This window comes from Giraffa tippelskirchi, chromosome 3 (assembly GCF_054371585.1).
Source record: "Giraffa tippelskirchi isolate mGirTip1 chromosome 3, T2T-mGirTip1v1.2.pri, whole genome shotgun sequence".
NCBI classification, from domain to species: domain Eukaryota; kingdom Metazoa; phylum Chordata; class Mammalia; order Artiodactyla; family Giraffidae; genus Giraffa; species Giraffa tippelskirchi.
Genome location: NC_137277.1, coordinates 133,140,993 through 133,156,337, shown reverse-complemented (window position 1 = coordinate 133,156,337; position 15,345 = coordinate 133,140,993). Strand labels below are relative to the sequence as shown.

At 39.0% G+C, this 15,345-nt stretch overlaps 1 protein-coding gene across 18 annotated transcripts in view; it reads left to right on the top strand.

The window, feature by feature from the left end:
• The window catches only part of CLASP1 (cytoplasmic linker associated protein 1), a 274,282-nt gene that overhangs the window by 14,466 nt on the left and 244,471 nt on the right, over positions 1-15,345 (top strand). The gene's annotated exons all lie outside the window — the stretch shown is intronic.

The window sequence follows — 15,345 nt, the reverse complement described above, 5'->3', positions numbered from 1 at the left end:
GGGACGCTCTGACGGAGAGGAGTGTGTGATCTTGCACGTTAGCCTGGTTGGGTACAATGGAACTCATCACCTTTTGCTTTCTCGTTTTCCAAGCCGCTCGGATGAGTCTGGGGTTTTCGAGTCTCACTTATTACATAATTTAAAAACAACAGCAACAACAACTTGTGTTTATTCCTAAAATTAAAAACAAAAATTAGGTGGAGCATTGAAACATGTTTTGTTGCATCTGGGTGAGTTTCTCTGTCTTGAGGTTCGTTCATTAGTGTTGACCATTTGTAGAACCTGTGAGCTCTTTAAACTTGATACTTTCATTTGTAGATATGACATCCAGAGCTCTAGATTCTCTAGTCCTTTGGGAGGCAGTGATGCAGAAGAGTCAGAAGTGAGAAATAGTTGCTTGCTGCCATGTGCCTTGCACCCTGTTCGGGTGCCAGAGTCTGGTATAAATGATGGCTTTAGAAATTGTTGCTTTTATTACTGTTATTGTGACATTTACTGTCCTCTTGGTCAGAGAAATCCTGGACAGTGGGCTCCTTTTGCTTGTCAAGGGAGTGGAGAATAGTAACATTGATGCAGAGACCATGTAGATAAGAAAAATAACATCACAGTGTCCCAGAGTTACTAGATATTACTTATCTTTTCCATTTGCTAAGAAAGATTTAAATTTTGGTGAGCTGTTTGCTTATCCCTCTTTGTAAGATTGTGTAGTTGCACCTTTTTTAGCAATTGTTACTCAGTGCTCAGTTTCTGAAATTAATAGCTTTATCAGCTAACATGTAGATGTTTTAGGATTTTAAAGAGTTTTCAGCTGTAGTTTTGTATTCTCCTAACTAAGGTTAACCAAAGTCAGAAATCCTTTGAAGAGACTGTTGGTGGTGGAGTTTTCAAATATTTATCTCCATGTTACAATCTAAGTGGTAGGGAATAGGGAAAAAGCCTTTGCACCTTAAATTAGTGTTAGAACTGAAAACCTCAATCTCCTAGAATGCCAAGATTTTGGCCACAGGCTCAACTTTACCTGAAAGAGGTAGACATTTTTTTGTACTAACAGGAAGCAAAAATCTGAAGCTTGGTTTTTTATGCTTCAGTAAGTACTGCCATAGAATCTCTTAAGTGTAGTTCAGATGATGGGAACTTGCTTTTTATAGAGCAAGGTTTCAGATCCTTAAAATAGTTTGACAGGGATGTTGAGACATGAATGGCCAGAAGACCATTAAGTTTATTGTTCACACGTGTTATGTTTTGTTCACTGGTTTGGGATTTTGATTTTTTTCCCTTTAATCCTTTGTTAATTCCCCCCCCCCTTTTTTTAGATGGCTCAATCTCACAGTTTATAAGTTGGGTGAGATAGTTTTTTGTACCTCAGACATAAATTAATTTTTTCAAGACTCCATTTATTCTTAACAATCTTCTACTTATAAAGTTGTAGCTTTTTAGATTGTTGGATAATGCTTTTTATTTCATAGTACTATTGGTAAATGTTATAATCATTTACGAGATGATAACATATTAGGCTCAGAGCTGAGTTTTGATAACAACTTTGATGATTGCAGGTCTGGTTGTCACATAGTGAAAAGAATAGACAGTAGCAGAAAATAATGTTTGAAAACAGAATCACTGATGATTCAGTCTTTGGTTTGTAAAATGTAATTTAAGAAAGTAAACTAACCTTTCTTTACTGAGTGCAGCCAGGTCAGCATCCATAAAGAGTGTGTGTGTTTGGTTAACTGACCTCTAAAGGCCTTTTCTTTTTAACACAATTTCTTGAGTGTTAGCCGCGTCTTCACACTGCAGGGCTTTCTCCATCTCCCTTGAGCTCAGACCTTTACTGCCAGGCTGAATGCTCTTCCTCCTCAGATTCTTATGACACCTCCACAGAATCCACTTTCCCACAAGCATCTTTAGGGATCCACTTTCCCACAGGCATCCCTGAAGATGTAGCTCAGATATGTTCAAATGGCAGCATTTCTCCCGTAACACCTTTGTTGACTTTTCTCCTGTTTCTTGCCTGAAGTCTCCTCACTCCTTGTTGATTCCTGTTGTATCCATTACCTTCCTCCTGGGAAGATTCCTCTGGTGATTTATTCTTCTCTGGGTCCTTGAGGGTTCTGGGAGTTTGTAGAAGACTTTGTAGTAGCCTCTGTGCTTGGACTACTGGCCTTGTGTAACCAGTCTCTAGAAAGTGTGAAGGAATAAACCAGTGTATATTAACTTAGAATAAAAGGATTGGAGCCTTGGAAGAGCTCTGAGAGGCCCCATAGTCCAGCATCCTGCCTTTTGTCTGCTGTATTCTGGGCTTGAGCCTCAAACTGCAGCCTGCTTTCCTGTCACTGGACAGGTCGGGATTGCTGGAAAGATATTCTAGACTGTCTCCACTCTGCCCCTCCCCTTTGCCTGTTGATCTTAGTACCCTCTGAAGCAACATGAATCAAATCTGTTTCTTTTCCATGAAATAGTCTTTCATTTCCCAGGGCAGTCGTCAAGCCTTTTCTAGATTTATTGATTAATTTATTAAACCCTTTCTTTAGTTCCCTGGTGGCTCAGCTGGTAAAGAATCCGCCTGCAATGTGGGAGACCTGGGTTCGATCCCTGGGTTGGGAAGATCTCAAGGAGAAGGGAACAGCTACCCACTCCAGTATTCAGGCCGGGAGAATTCCATGATCTGTATAGTACGTGGAATTGCAAAGAGTCGGACACAACTGAGTAACTTTCACTTTCAGGAACCACAAGGATATAGCTGAAAAGACATACATGGTTCTCACACTTCAAGGGCTCACTCACAGTGTAATGGAGGAGACAGATAAAATGTTACAAATTCATCCCTGTAATGCTGAAGTATGTAAACAGCCCTAGGCTCTTTGTCCCTGCGTGGTTTAACCTGATTTCACCATGTTCTCTTTAGACAGCTCTTGTTTGTTATGGTCCTCTAAATGCAATATATGAAATAAAGCAGAATTTGATATGACCTGACCAGAATATATAGTTACTGTCTTAGGTTAGGAAACTGTATCAAGGATTTTCAGACATGTGAGCTTTCTGGTTCTGCCACTTACTAGCCCTGTGGCTTTGGGCCATGGGCCAGTTAGATCATCTCTTTGTACTTTAATAATTTCATCTACAAAAGGAGGGTGAAGGGCAGGCAGTGTTAATAGCATCTCCTTATAGGGTTGTGTGAGGATGAAGTGAGATAATATATGTAACATACTGAGAATAGTGACTGGCATATACTGAGTAAGTATATGGACTTCCTGTCATGTGTTCATGATAAGAGTTAATAACAGCGTAATAATAATAGCAGTAACTGGGACGTCCCTGGAGTCCAGTCGTTAAGACTCTGAGCTCCCAGTGCAGCGGTAATGGGTTCAATCCCTGGTCAGGGAACAAACATCCTGCATGCCACAAGGTCCAGCCAAAAAAAAAAAGCAGTAATCAAGTTGCCAGAATCACTTGGAGAGGTTCTTAAAATACAAACAGCCTGGTCTTCTTTATTGCCAGCCACCCAGAGATTTTGGTCAGTTAAGTCTTTGTCGGGCCTGGGCAGCCACAGTTTTTTAACAATCCTAAGGTAAACCCAAAAAACCCAAAAAACCTGCATTCTATGTTAATTTTGTCAGTGATTGCATTTGCTTTTACAAATTGAAAAAATGACCAGGTAACAGTCAGATAGATTCTCCTAAAAGATTTGAACATGGGGGTAAAGGGGAAGGTTTGGCCCCAGATCCTGCTGAGCCCCATGGGAGTCACATCCGCTTATTATCAGTTTGGAGTGTCTCCTAAACACGGTTACCCTTGTTTGTAGGAACATCTTCATAATACTAACAGCCAGATTTGAGGGAACAAACCCTGGATTTTCAGAACACTTTTACATTCATAATCTTCTTTGTTCCCTTCAAAAATTCTGAGGTAGGCAGGGGAAATACCATGATTATCCTGTCAATTTACAAATGAGAACCCAAGACCTCAGAGTTAAATCCCAGTACATGGTAGAACGAGGATGAGAGCTGGGCTTTCTGTTTCCAGCCTGATGTTCTTTTTGTGTAACTTGTCTCTTAGCAACGTAACTTTGCACCTTATATTGAAGTTGTGGTTCTGAAGTTGCCTGATAGTTTTTGCCACGTGAATAGCTACCAGACCAGGTTTCCTGTCTCCTTCAGGGTGTTTATACTTGCTTTTTAAAAAATGTAAATTTAAGATTTAATAGTTAGAGAATATGTTAAGATTTATCTTTTTGTGAAAGAAAATTTAGAACTGGCCTGTGCCCATCTTGCTACCATGGTACGATTGGGTGCATTTATCTTCATTCAGCATGACTGAGATCAGTGAATCTGCCTTCTACCTCTAGAACGGTTGTCCAGTTAACTTTCCAAGCAGAATGAGTTAAGCTTATTTGTAATCCTGTTACAATAATATAGCAATAATACAGAAAGTTGAGAGACCAGACAGGGGAAAACCTATATCAAGCCATCCTAACACAGGGTTTTTTCTTCTCTCTTTTTTTGTAATCCAATCACATTTTTTGTATGTATTGAAATAAAATTCACTTGCAACATTATGTTGGTTTCCAAGTGTGTAGCATAGTGATTCAGTATTTTTTTATATTATGAAATGATCACAATAAGTCAAGATCCATCACCTCATGAATTTTTTTCCTTTGGATAAGAACTTTTAAAATTTAATCTATTAGAAACTTTCAAATGTACAATACAGTATTGTTAACTGCGGTCATCATGCCATACATTTGTTTTATAATTAGAAGTTTGTACCTGTTGATTCCTTTCACCCATTTGTCCCCCTGCCCGCCTCCCCACCTCTGAGTTTTTTCATAGTGTCCTGTCCATATGTCCCTGTTTTTCAGTAAGTCATTTTAGGTCTTCCATGTCTTATGAATAGTTTCCATGTAATGACATAGTGTGCATCAATTTGATTTTTAATAGCTTTTTCATATTTGATTTGATAATGGCAGATTTTGGTAAACTGGGATCCTTATTTTTTTGGCTGTGCCTTGCAACTTGTGGGGTCTTAGTTCCCTGACCAGAGGTTGAACCTGGGCCCTTGGCAGTAAGAGTGAACTCCCAACCACTGGACCGCCAGGAAATTCCTGGTAAACCAGAATGCTTGATATGCAGGTGTATATATATATATATATATTTATATATTGTATATCAAGATATATAATACTGTATATTACAACAGTGGCTGTTTTTGCCACGTAGTTTGCTTTTTTTGTGTTGTTTCCTTTGGATCATTCTAAGAAGTGAGACTATTGGGTGACTTTTGATACGTATTGCCTGAATGCTGACCAAAAGCTTGTATCAGTTAATAATTTCCCCAGCAATTTAAGAGCGCTTGACAAAAATTTTACCAAGTTCTGGTAATAAAATTTACCTTTTTTTTTTCCTGCGAGAAGTATAGAACATATAGGTTGAATTGAATATTACCTGCGGGTGATCTCTTTTACTTCCATGGTTTCCATGTTTTGTGTTGCCAAAGCTAGTGTGTTTTTCGATAGGCATGGAGGAAAACACAGCTCTTGCTTTGTGGGGCAGACTGGTCTGTTTGTCAACATCAGAATGTAGTCTTAGGACATCGCTGTACCTTCCCTCCAAGTGTTTCTTTAAACAGTTGTGCTCAAGGGCCTTTCCTGAAATATTTAGTGACCAGAATGTCTGGTAGTGGGGGTGAGACATCTGTGTCTTTAATAGATTCCTCAAGTGATGCTGAGGCCACCATAGCCTGAGAGCTGCCTCAGGACGACCTTCTAACTGACTTTCTGCTCAGTTCCTCCACAGAGCACGTCTCTTCTGTGAGTCGAGGCAGGGCTTCATTGTGAACAGAGGCTTGTTGTCTAGAGAGAGTGAATTGTCTAGCAGCTCCCTTCCTAATTTAGAGTAGCTGGGTTCATTCTGCAAACAATAAGCCAGTCTTTCCAAGAGTCGTTGAACTGCATAGAAACAGCTCCTTCTCTGAAGTCTGTGTTTTATTTGAGTTCTGAAAAATCATAGAATTCTCCAGACCCAAGCCATGTCCTGCCAAGCCTTTGGTTGGCTCAGGGGTGGCAAACAGACCTCTTGTCCCAACGGTAAGAGCCATCATGGACTGAACACCCAACATGAGCCAGGCACTAGGCTGGGTGCCATAGGTGCTCTTTTGGCAGGTCTCAAGGCAGCATTTAAAGGTAGATGCTGTTTTCATTTTATAATGAGAGGAATTTGAGCCTTAGTTAGAGCACTTGAGTAATTTGTCCTGGTCATGCAGCTGCAAAGCAGCAGAGTTTGGCTCTTGGATGCTTCAGTTTCCCTTCCACTTATCTCTGTTTTTTCCAGCACAGGTTATTTTTCCTGCAGGAAAGGTCAGTGGGCTGTCTTGGGGGAAAGTCTGCTGCTAGCATCCGGCAGCATCTGGAGAGGCCTCTTCTCTGGTTGGGAAGGATGTAGGGTGCAGTCTTCTCACGAGGGTTTCCATGAGGGTTGGTTGGATCACGGAACCTACAGTCCCTTTTGCACTTGAGTCCTTGATTTGAGATCCACCCTTGGACAAGCCAGATTCCTTAAGACTTTATATAAACTCTTTTTTTCTTTTTACTTTGGAAAAATATGCTGTTGTAACCGTTGTAAAGTATGCAGGTGAGTGGCATTAATAACATTCACTTTGGGCAGCAGTCATCACAGTCTGCTTCCAAATCTTTTCCATCACCCCAAACAGAAACTCTGTAAGCAGTAAATCCTCATTCTTCCTACTTCCTCAGGCCCTGATCTCTGAATTTGCCTATTCTGGCTATTTCATTAAAGTGGAATAATTATACATCCTTTTGTGACTAGTTTATTTCACTTAACATAGTATTTTCAAGGTTCATTTATATTGTAGCCTGTGTCACAATGTTATTCCTTCTTAATTGCTAAATAATGTTCCATTGTATGGATACTCCAGTTTATGTATCCCTTCATGTGCTGTTGGAAGTTGGGTTGTTTCCACTTTCTGACTATTGTGACTAATGCTGTAATGTATGTTGGTTCACAAATTTGTTTGAATCTCTGTTTTTAATTCTTCTGAGTGAATACCTAGGAGTAGAACTACTGGATCGTGTGATAATTCTATGTTTAGCTTTTTGAGGAACTGCCTAATTTTTCACAGTGGCTGTACCTTTTTACGTTTCTAGCGGTTTTGTACAAGGGTTTCAATTTCTCCATGTCCTTGTCAACACTTGTTATCTCTGTTTGTTTCTTAAAAATTATAGCCATCTTAGTAGGTGTGAAGTAGTACTCATTGTGGTTTTGATTTTTATTTCCCTACTGACTAAGGTGTTGAGCATCTTTTCTTGTGCTTATTGACGCTTTGTATATCTTCTTTGGAGAAATATACATGCAAGTCCTTTGCCCATTTAAAAGAAATTGAAGTATAGTTGATCTATAACATTGTGTTTCTGGTATACAACAAAGTGTGTCAGTTATACATGTGTATATATATTTTCATATTTTTTCCATTATAGCTTACTGCAAGATATTGAATATAGTTCCCTGTGCTATACAGTAAGACCTTGCTGTTCTCCTTTGTCCATTTTTATTTATTTATTTATTTTTGGGTGCACTGGGTCTTCATTGCTGCACACGGGCTTTCTCAGTTGTGGTGAGAAGGGGGTCCTCTCTAGTTGTGGTGTGCGGGCTTCTCATTGCAGTGGCTTCTCTTGTAGAGCAGGGGGCTCTAAGGCACACAGGCTTCCATAGTTGTGGTACGGGCTTTTGCTCATTTTTAAACTGGATTGTGAGAATGCCTTGGACAAAAGAGCCTGGCGTGCTACAGTCCATAGAGTTGCAAACTGAGCACATGTGTGTTTTGGTTTAGAGTTTTAGGAGGTCTTAAATATTCTGAACGTTAAGCTCTTACCAGATAGATGATTTGCAGATATTTTCTCCCACTCATTCTGTAGATTGTCTTGTTACTTTCTTGATAATGTCCTTAGTAATTTTGATGAAATCCAGTTAATCAATTTTTTCATGCTTTTCGTGTCATAGCTAAGGATCTATTGCCAAATCTAAGGTCATGGAGATTTATGCTTATGTTTTCTTCTTAGAGTTTTATGGATCCAGCTCTTCATTCATCTTCGTGACCCATTTTGAGTTACTTTGTGTAAACAGTGTGAGGTACGGGTCTAACTTTGTTGTTTTGTATGTGGCTGTCCAGTTGTCTCAGCACCAGTCTTCCCAGGTGGCACTAGTGGTAAAGAACCGCCTGCCAATGCAAGAGATGCAAAAGATACAGATGTGATCCAGGGGTTGGGGAGATCCCTGGCGTAGGAAATGGCAACCCACTGCAGGATTCTTGCCTAGAGAATCCATCCCATGGACGGAGGAGCCTGGTGGGCAACAGTCCACGGGGTCTCCAAGAGTCAGACGGTCAGACTGAAGCGAGTTAGCACAGCATAATGAAAACTGTACTTATCCTCGGTCATCACTTGGCATTTATGTTGTGCTTTGGGTTTTTGACCTCACCCTCCCGCCCCTCCCTGTTTTCTTCCCTTGTGACAGGATTCATGGATGTTGCATATTATAGCTTTGCTGCCTGACACATAAGATACACTTAGTAAATGTGAGTTCCCTTTCTTTAGATTTTGTCTAGTCTTGTGTTCTGATGTAGATTATAAGGACCTTCAGAGTAGACTGTATATTTCTTTGTTTTTCAATTTCTAACCATCTTTTCTCCCCTATTCACTCTAATGCCCAGTCCAGTACTGTGTAAGTTTTATTGACTGAATTGTGAAGCTAAACTTAGATCTTTGCGAATATATTTGGGTAATTACAGAAAATTAATCTTTTCTTTGGCTGTACTTTGCAACTTGTGGGGTTTTTTTGTTTGTTTTTCTGGCTGTACCTTGAGGGATCTTAGTTCCCTGAACAGGGATTGAACCCAAGCCCTAGGCAGTGAAAGTGCCAAGTCTTAATCACTGGACTGCCATGGAATTTCCAGAAAATTATTCTTAAAAGATTAGTGATCAATATATTATAAAGTTCTTTAAGATTTAAAATTCAGGTCCTTTTAAGTCATCTTCCCAAATGTGGGGATTGATACCTTTCAAATACCATAGGAATTTTTTCTGTATGTGACATTTGATACATGGATAAACCTCAGGCTGCACAATGTGGGGTTCATTTCATGGATGATTGAAGCATTTTTAGCTTGTTATTTATGATTATGATGAATTTTAAATTGGGAATTTTACTCACTTTAGATGTGATTTTTGTATATCTAGACCTTGCTTTTTCATTTTTGACAAATGCTCTTAATTTCAAAAATTATTTTGAATTTGTGCGATAAGTGTATATCACTTTCTAACAGGAAAATTAAGTATCATTAGAAAATTCTTCTTTTGCCTAGAAATCCCAAAAGTTAACTAGTGAAAAAGTATCTGATCTTTCTCTCTGAGTCTGTATTATCAGATTTCCCTCCCTCACACTCTTTAGTGTTCCGAAAGGTCTAATGTTACTTGTCCTAGGTGATCAGACCTCCCCTGGGAGTCCATTTTATAATCTGCCTTTCAGATACCTGGGAGGGGAAGGCTCATTTCAAGGGCTGGCCTTCGGTGTTTTGTTTTCTAGTAGGTTTTGACTCCTAAGTAGGTATTTCTTAGCATCTTGTTATATAAACACTTTTATCATGAGATTCTGGTTATTCATCCAGTGCTTATTTTAGCAGATCCTTATTATTAAGAGTGAAAACAAAGAAAGGAATTATTTTAGTCTTGTATTTTCTAGTTCTGAACGATGTAACAACATCAGAGAGGCCAGAGCAAACCCGGTCCTTGAGATGCTTTCAAGCTAATTGTCAACCAACAGAGTGATTCAGCAATAGCTTGACCTTCCTTAGTAGGAATAATGGCTTATGCCAGGGAGAGTAGGAAGGAGAGATGCTGACTGTTTTCTTTTGCTACCTCTGGCCTTATTTATGGAGACTTAGGGCCTGGTGTGTGTCTTAATCTAAAGCTGTATCTTTGTCTAAAAAGTCTGATTTATGAAGTATTTTTATTATTTAATAGATCCCTGCCCAGACATGGGATCCCATTCAGAGGAGGGTGGCCCTTTATAAAAAGAAATGTGCTTGTGCCCCACTGTTCCCTGTGGAGTTGCTGTTGGTTGACGAGGATGGTATTTTAGCCTGTTGCTGATTGAACTCACCTATTGGTGGAGAATGCCAGTGGCCTGTGACTCCATTTATAAAGTGAACATGATGGAAAAATCTTTTTATCTTCTCATTCATTTCAGAATTAGGAGTTGATTTCTGAAATTGCCAAAGAAGCATTTGTTTAGACAGTATAACAGTATTTAGCTGAATTGTGTAGTGATTATTTTGTGGAATCGTGGAAGAGTGAGTGAGCCTTGGAATATGAGACACATCTTGTGATCATTTGCTTGCTAGATCTGTTTTGGGGTAGCATGGGTGACCGAAGGGGAAGCAGAAAGTGTGTACATAGATTTTCATGAGAATGGGCCTAAAGCACAGCCCTTAATGAGAACTACTGCTGTTAAAATAAGAGAGTTACTCTAGGGTGTATCTGGGTAATTAGTAGAGAATGCACTGTGTACCCTGATCAGAATCCTCAGTAAACTTCACCGTTTTTGCCTGAGGACAGAAAGTGGGGCTGACAGCCCTGTTCCCAAAGAGCTCCATTCCAAGGAAGGGGGACAATTGAAGAGATGGGTAGAGTGCCCTGTTGGGTGTGTTGAATCCATATGGGGGACTGAAGACGGAAGGGCTGCTCATCTGGGGGTGGGGGAAGGATGTGTCCCTTCCTGTTTTCATCGGAAGAATGTGAGGCCCTGAACAGGTCCACACTCCCTGGTTGGGCGCTCTGGGGCCTGGCTGTTGCCTTCCATTTATGAGAGAGCTGTGTTGGTTGGAGACGAAGCTTATGACAACGGACAAGGAGCCTGACTCTTGGCCACGTTAACCCCATTGTCTAATGTGAAGTGGCCAGGAAAGCAGCCTTGCTGAGAGAAGCTTGAAACTAACCACTTACAGAGAACCCTGAGTCTTCATAAAGTCCAGACTCTTCTATTTTCAGGTCTTTACTTGAATCACCGACTGATCATTCAGTTTTGGAACTTTGGGGGTGGGGATTAGACATTGTGGTTTTGGAAAGTTGGTTGCTATTGAGATGGCTTCTGGATAGTTACGGCATTATTAAAATTATATAATTTTTACTGTGGTCGCAAGCTTATTACATGAATTATTGGTTGTAAAATTTTTTTTAAAGCATACCTCGGAGGTATTCTTGTGGGCCTTATGAGCAAGTTTAAATCTTGTATATGAAAGTTCCATTCATTTGTTTAAATTACCTAGAAAGAAGAGAGAACTTCTAGTTAAATGCATTAAATTTTTTAAAATTATAAACTGTTTATTTTTTTGAACAGATAATACATACACATAATTTAAAATTCAGGTTTCCTCTTCTGTCTGCCATCCACCCTCCCTTGGAGACCCCAGTGTTATTCATTATGTGTATGAAATAGTGCATATATATGCCTTCTCTCCACTCTTCTTTTTTGTACAGATATTGACTATTGAATTTTGCTTTTTTTTTTTTTTACATTAATGTATCTTGGAAATTAGTCTATGTCAGTACATTAAAGGCTTCTTCATTATTTTTCTTGAAAATGAAAAGCATGGTTGAATAGTATGCCATTGTATAGCATACCATAATTTACTCAGCCCTTTATTAAGGAACGTTTAGTTTTTTCTAGTCTTTTGCATTTGTAAAACTATGCTATGAAAAATAATCCTATAATTATTTTGCATGTATATGAATAAATTCTTATAAGTTGACATTTTGGGTTGAAAATTGTATCATTAATATTGTGAGAGATATTGCCAAATTATCCATCTTAGAGATTTTAACAAAACCTAGATGGCAGTAAGAGAATCCTCTAGTTAATACACGTAACTGTAATAGAAGCATATGACCTAAGAGTAATTTTGTAGACATGTATGACTCTGTCTTGTTATTTTTGAATTAAAACATGGCTATAGTTCAGTGATCAAAAATGAATTGAGCATTTTTTTCTTATTACTTGTGGGAGGTTTTTTTTTTTTGCCTGGTTTTTTTTTTCTTGTTGCCAGTTTTTGATTTTGCAAGAATTCCAAGACTGAAAGAGCTTCAGAAATACACTTGCTTCCCTATGCGTGCACGCCAAGTCACTTCAGTCGTTTCTCATTCTTTGCGACCCTGTGGACTGTAGCCTGCCAGGCTCTTTGTCCATGGAGTTCTCCAGGCAAGAATACTGAAGTGGGTTGCCATGCCCTCCTCCAGGGATCAAACCCATGTTTCTTAGGTCTCCTGCATTGGCAGGCAGGTTCTTTACCACTAGCACCACCTGGGAAGCCCTTGCTTCCCTATAGGTGTTACCAGTGCTATCTTGTAGAGATGAGTGTAGAGACGGACATGGACAACTTGCTGAATGACTAGCTTTTAAAATGTTTTTCAGTTCTTTGTAGTAACTGATGATACCTATGGTTTCAGGATTCCAGTTCCTTATGACTTTACAACTAACTTTCTGGTATTTATTGGACACGGTCATGCTTATACTGGAAAGAATATTAACATACTTCTTAATGTTTTAAAATGTATATTTCCTTTGATTAGATACTATATGTACATGGTAAAAAAAGTTTAAAAGGTGCACCAGGATAGAGAATGAAATGTAAGCCTTCCTCCACCCTTTTTATCATTCTTCCACATCCCAATCCCAGAGGCAGCTGCAGTTTCTAGCTTCTTAAATGGTCTTCCAGATAACCTGTGTGTGCGGGCTGGCAGTGACGTTCTGTTATGACCACTGTTGTTTGTTTGGGTCTCGCTGTGGTGTGCAGGCTCTCCTCTCGTTATGGCATGCAAGCTTCTCTTGTTGCAGATTACAGACTCCAGAGCTCACGGGCTCAGTAGTTGTGGTGTGCAGGCTCAGTTGCTCCGTGGCACGTGGGGTTTTTAGTTCCCTGACCAGGGGTTGAACCCACATCCCCTATGTTGCAAAACGAATTCTTAACCATTGAACCACCAGGAAATTCCCCAGGACCACTGTTACTTTAGCCATTTTCTTTTCTTTTAAAATTTTTTGATTGTTGTATGTTGATTTACAATGTTGTATTAGTTTCTGGTGTATGGCAAAGTGATACCATTACCCATATATCTTCTCATTCTCTTCATTATGATTTATTACAGCATATTGATTATAGTTCCTTGTACTATACAGAAGGACCTTGTTGGCCGTGTGTTTTATATATAGTAGTGTATCTCTGCTAATCCCAAACTCCTAATTTATCCTTCCCCCACCTCTTCTCCCTTTTGGTAAACAGAAGTTTGTTTTCTGTGTCTGTGAGTCTGTTTCTGTTTTGTAAATAAGTTCATTTGTATCATATTTTAGATTCCACATACAAGTGATGTCCTGATACTTGTCTTTCCCTGTCAGACTTCAGTTAGTATGAAAATGTCTAGGTCCATCCATGTTGCTGCAAATGGCATTATTTGATTCTTTTACTGACTGAGTAGTGTTCCATGGCATATATGTACCACATCTTCATTCATCTGTCTGTGGACATTCAGTTTGTTTCTATGCCTTGGTTATTGTGAAGAGCGCTGCTGTGAACATTGGGATGAACGTATCTTTTCAAATTAGAATTTTCTCCAGATATATGACAAGGAGTGGGATTCCTGGATCGTATGGTAACTCTAGTTTTAGTTTTTTTAAGGAAACTTCATACTGTTCTCCATAGTGATTGTACCAATTTATATTCCCACCAACAGTGTAGGAGGGTTCCCTTTTCTCCAAACCTTCTCCAGCATTTATTATTTACAGACTTTGTTGGTCATCCTGACCAGTGTGAGGTGATACCTCATTGTAGTTTTGATTAGCATTTCTCTAACAGTTAGCAGTATTGAGCAGCTTTTCATGTGCCTATTGGGCATTTGTATGTCTTCTTTGGAGAAATGTCTATTTAAGCCTTCTGCCTATTTTTTGTTTAGGTTGTTTGTTTTCTTGTTATTGAGTTATAAGAACTGTTTGTATATTTTGGATATTAATCCCTTTTTGGTAGTAGTATTTGCAAATTTTCCCTCTCATTCTGAACATCGTCTTCTCATTTTGTTTATGATTTCCTTTGCTATGCAAAGGCTTGTAAGTTTGATTAGATCCTATTTGTTTATTTTCATTTCTTTTTGGGAGACTGACCTAAGGAAACCTTGCTATAACTTAGGTCAGAGAGTTCTGCCATGTTCTCTTCTAAAAGTTTTATGATGTCATGTCTTGTATTTAAGTTTTTAAGCCATTTTGAGTTTATTTTTTGTATGGTTTGAGCGTATGTTCTAACTTCATTGATTTGCATGCAGCTGTCCAGCTTTCCTAACAACCACTTGCTGAAAAGACTGTCTTTTCTCCATTGTGTATTCCATCTCCTTTGTCAAAGGTCAGTTGACTATAGGTGTGTATGTTTATTTCTGGGTTTAACACATATTTTAAAAAATTACATAAATAGTACATTTTCATTGTAGAAAAATAGAGTGTTAATGCTTTGGTGTGTTTCTGTCCATACTTTTTCTGTGCACCAACAATGTAAGTGACTACTTTTTATGTAACAAACAAAAAAATCATAAATGTGTAGTTTTCTAGTTTGCTTTTTTTCCCCCACTGAATTGATTGTAGATATTTTTCCAGGCCAAGAAGCGTGTGTTTTCATTCTGGTTTTCAGTGTCTCCATGGTATGCTGTTGTTTGTATGTACTGTAATGTCTTTTATAATTTCCTTCTCTGAAACATTTATTTTCATCAAAAAGGTTTTTTCACGAACAGGTGCAATAAACAGCTTTATACATTTTAATGTATTTAACAAATTATTTCCTTAGATGAATTCTTAGCTTTGGACCTCTTGGATTAGGACGTATATTGAAAGCTTATTGATAGATGTTTCCAAATTGTCCTAGATAGTTATGAATTTTATTCTCATCAACAATATGTTAAAATGTGTATTTGATTATATTAAATTACATTCTTAAGTGATGTTTAAAAAATTATTTACTCTTTTTCTTTTTTTTGACTGTGCTGGGTCTTCGTTGCTCTGCGGACTTTTCTGTAGTTGCGGAGAGTGGGGCCACTCTACAGGTTCAGAGAGCAGGGGCTGCTCTCTAGTTGCGGTATGTTGGCTTCTCGTGGTGGCTTCTTTTGTTGCAGAGCACCAGCTCTGAGGTTCATGGGCTTCAGTAGTTGCGATTCCTGGGCTCTAGAGCACAGGTGCAATAGTTGTGCTTGGGCTTAGTTGCTCCGAGGTCTGTGGGATCTTCCCAGATCAGGGATTAAACCCCTGTCTGCTG